The sequence below is a fragment of the Cyprinus carpio genome, unplaced genomic scaffold (genome assembly GCF_018340385.1).
Source record: "Cyprinus carpio isolate SPL01 unplaced genomic scaffold, ASM1834038v1 S000002948, whole genome shotgun sequence".
Taxonomy (NCBI): domain Eukaryota; kingdom Metazoa; phylum Chordata; class Actinopteri; order Cypriniformes; family Cyprinidae; genus Cyprinus; species Cyprinus carpio.
This window is the reverse complement of record NW_024875658.1, coordinates 7357-11749: the sequence shown is the minus strand read 5'-3', so window position 1 is coordinate 11749 and position 4393 is coordinate 7357. Positions and strand designations below refer to the sequence as shown.

At 37.2% G+C, this 4393-nt stretch overlaps 1 long non-coding RNA gene across 1 annotated transcript; it reads right to left on the bottom strand.

Moving 5' to 3' along the window:
• Nucleotides 1-283: 283 nt before the first annotated feature.
• LOC109103506 lies at nt 284-1700 on the bottom strand. Its single transcript, XR_006159137.1, has 5 exons — nt 1546-1700; nt 1029-1142; nt 851-944; nt 609-721; nt 284-523 (listed from the first exon to the last, which is right to left on the bottom strand). It is a non-coding gene; the product is annotated as an uncharacterized LOC109103506 (long non-coding RNA).
• Between the last annotated feature and the right edge of the window lie 2693 nt (nt 1701-4393).

Genomic DNA, 4393 nt, shown 5'->3' with positions numbered 1-4393 from the left:
ACAATTAATTTAAACACAGTCTGTTATGTCTTAGGGGATTTAGAAACTTTAATTAATGTTTTAATGTATAGCAAATCTGCTTAAATGAACTGCTAATTACAAAACTTTTGACACTGACAAAAGCTGAGGCTATATAAATAATAAAAATGATGAAAAATAACTGGGAATCATTTAAAAAATGACATTTTATTTATCTAGTAGCTGTGGTCACTGCATTGCTGATTCTGGTTTCGAGTATCGATATATCTGCCCTTTCCAATGAACACGACAACACAAAGTAATCTCAGACAACTTAATCCAGACATTTTAATCAAATCTGCTAACTTGCTTGAAGAAACAAATCAGCCAGAAATCAGTTATCATGATTAAAAGATCTGACATCTGTAAGATCATCTCGCATGTATTAAGCAAGGTGTGAAGAATGGACCCCCTGGTCAAATTTCGGCAGGTTGTCAATCACATCCACAATGGTGACGAGTACAACAGCATCAGCCGTCTTACTGGCGTCATCCTGCTGAGCTGCCTGTTTTTACAAGGAAACGCTGTTTAGAAAATATATACAAACACAGTACTGAAATCTCTTCAGATTCATAAGAAACTTCTCATACCTGTATGAAAACAGCAATCTGCCCTGTTTGCTCTCTGTCTAGTGCCGTCGTCACAGAGATGACCCCACTGTTTCGGTCGATATCAAAGCTGTTCTGATATTCATTTGGAATGACTGAAACAAAAATATCAATATATGCTTTGTTATTATCAGAAAGGTAATTCAGATCATGAGTACATTTCATTATTATTTTATTGTTTAGATTAGGACGTAAGTGTGTTGTAAATCTTCCGCTACAGATACCTGATGTTATGCTGTAAACTACAGGCTCGTTGATGCCCGTGTCACCATCTTGAGCTTTTATGGGCTCGGGAGTGATGTCCGAGAAGAGTCCTACCTGTGCATGGACAGAAAAGAGGGTTTTATTTATGTGCTCAGACATGCATTTAAAGCATCGATCTTGTCCTCTGAGTTAATTTACCTGATTTTCCTCAATGGATGCCTTGTAGAGACAGTGATCAAAATAAGGGTTTAGGTTGTCAAAATCTTCAATCGTTAGTGTAACTGTTGTTGTGTCACTGAGTCCTCCTATATCCTGCAAGAAAATAAACTCACTTAATGTTCAAAAGTAATCAGTCTATTGGATTAGTAGAGCACCTTCCCAATTGTGATTTATTGTAACCCAGTGAAATGAGTTTCTCAGCTCGGTGCATTGGATTAAACTTTATCCAACCACTGACTTTACTTTAATTTTTACTTTTTCATGACATTGAAAATTATAGTTTCCAGTCCAAAAACCTGCCATCACGATGGCTGTTCCTCTATGGAAAAAAAGCAGCTTGGACATTCTGCTAAACATCTCTTTTTGTGTCCCATGAGTAAGTAGATGATGACAGAGTTTTTAGTTTTGGGTGAGCTATACTTTATAGGCTAGAGCAGTATTTTGATGTTTAATGATTGATGTTGGACTAGAAGGATGTCAGAGAGTTTGTATTTACTTTAGCTTCCACGATGAAGATGTACCGTTGAACATCGTTGTAGTTCACAGGCTTAATCAACTCGATGTTAGCTGCATTCTCTTGTGGGTAATATCTCACTTCGAAGTTGTCTGGTACTGGAGGCTGTTAACAGAAGGGATGCATTAAAATAGGGACATGCATAAATTCATGAGCGTACACAATATTATTTTCTTTTGTTTCTTTAAAAATGATTTGCACGCATCAATTCTGTAATTAGAAAACATGAGATTAGACATATTCAATGCTTTAATAGACTGAGAGCCGTATTGGTATTAAATCTAGTCTTATGAGATTTATCAGATGAATAGTAACAGAATAAGGAACGGGACATGAAAGTGCAATGGTTTTATTTATTAATGTAGATTTTTGTTCATAATCAAAGTGCAGAGTTCCCAAGACAAGAGCCCAATAGCATCTGTAAGGTTCACGCAACAGTCGGCCGGCATTGAACACCATAAATCAAATGCTAGGATGACAGTTTCAACTCATGTGTGTACTGCCCAGGACTTTCACATCACCATTTAATGCAGCTTTGAGGGAAGCCTATTGCATATATCAAATATCATAAAAGCGCAGTCACGATCCACCCAGTAAGAATATTTGTAAAGCTTTTGTTTTCTGCTAGTCACATCGTTAGCAATAGCTTTAGCAACCAGACTCGCACATCCCAACCGACAGGAAGTTCACTGGAATGTAAAGACACGGTTTCGTAAGAGATGCGAGGCGAACTCAGAGACCAAACACAATGCCCAGCGGCTAGAGAGAGAGGTGAGATACAACAAAACATCTGACACTCTGACGCTGTATGATTTCTTCCACGGAAAGATCGGAGGAGGTCATTGACATCCGAATAGCTATACTGATTCGGACGCTTTTAGCACATCCTTGAATATGCGATAAATAAAGATCCTTAGTCAACGGTTATTGTGACCAGAATCTTATTTCCTATAATATGTGTCATTTAAGGCATTTATGATATTATTGTTTAAATGTAATACCAATCTTACGCAGAAACTGAATAATACAAAGCCCTCTGCAGACTAGAAAACATAAAACATACAAAGAAGCTTTTGACTGGCTTTATAATATTATATATATATATATGTGCACAATAGTTTTCTATGTATCTATAGGCACGCTTGACTCAGTAGGGAGCGACACAACCCATTTTATTTTCCTCAGCATCCAGTGGTTTGCTGTTCGTCCGTCGCCGGTTGGTCCCCTCCCCCGACACCGACACACACACCAGTCCACCTCTTTCAGAGACAACCGGTAGACGAGATGTGGCTCCAGAACCAGCACGAACATCCCGTGGAGTGATGTTACTGGAAGTGTAATCTCATATATCTCCTGTAAGCTATCAAAATAACACATGTTATAATACTCTAACTGGCCTCACTTTAAAATTTACACACTAGATCATGGTTTTTGCATTATGACTTTTATGATACTATTTTCATTATTGGGTCGCTTTATCTAAATATTAACAATAAATTAAAATGAAAAAAGAAAGTAGACTAGATAAAAAACTATATTATATGATATTATATTATATTATATTATATTATATTATATTCCCCTATTGATAAGTACTATTATATATATGAGCCATATCTCACTCTCATATTCCCTCATCGGTCTCCCTAGAGGATATTATTCCACTTAAACAGCTTCACGCTCTGTAGAACCACTTAAACAACAAGTCATTGGTTTCTGGGGGTTAAAAAGCAGCACTACTTTAATAGTAAAATTCAGCCAGCCCCACACAGGTTTATATTCAGTATACTTGAAAATCAAGCCCCCTTGCGCCCCTTTCACACCGGGTCTCACACCCCTGCCAACAACACAAAGTGGCCTGGCCTCCGATGCCTGTTTCTTCTCATCTTTACTTCTCATGTTTGTTTTCCTTGACAAAACAAGAAGCGCCAGTACCTCAGAGTTACTGAAACCTTGCCATAATCAAAACTAAAATCTCATTTTTACCCCTGTAACCCCCCCCCCCCCCCCCCCCCCCAAAAAAAGCTTTTGCTAAACATGATAGTCGATAGATAGATAGATAGATAGATAAGATATGATTAGGATAGATAGATAGATAGATGATATGATCGCTAGCTAAAAAACGCCTTCCAATAGCGCTCGTTACACTGTCGACATGCAGCAAGCTAACATAATTAACCACAGAGACATAATGGCCCTATTCAGTGCAAGCCTTGTATCGTGACGTCTGGCCCAGCTGTAAATAGAATGACTATCATTGTGTAATATATTATGTATCTTTCTGGGCCTTGTTATCTATTATTTTAATTTTTATGCCCATAAACAGTTAGGCCTCTATGGAATCAGGTTATCAAAGGCTTGCCTGAGAAGAGGCCTCCAATTAATGCAACGATTGACCAGCCGTTAGGGACGGAGGAAGTGACTGGAAACAACCTAGAGAAGATATAAGAAGATATTTGACATTTTGAACATTTGTAACAGAACTTTACTTAATTTATTCGTATGAACAATCCTGAACACAGATTTGAGGTAATACCTTCGCTTTAATCTACTAGTAATAATAATTTAAGAATAATGCAGAATAAATCAAATATAACAATTTATTATCAGTCAGGTAAAATTGTATCATGCCAATTACATAATGAAAATAATTAGAAGCCAATTTAGAAAGGATAGTGTAAGTGTAAATCACATTGTACTTGTGTTACAACTTTGCTCCTGCACAAAGACACTGTAGCCATATTGGGAACGGCCAAGTGATCNCAAATTTAACATAGTCACACATGTAACAGTTATCCTAATTTAAGACACATGGTCTAAAATGCAGAGC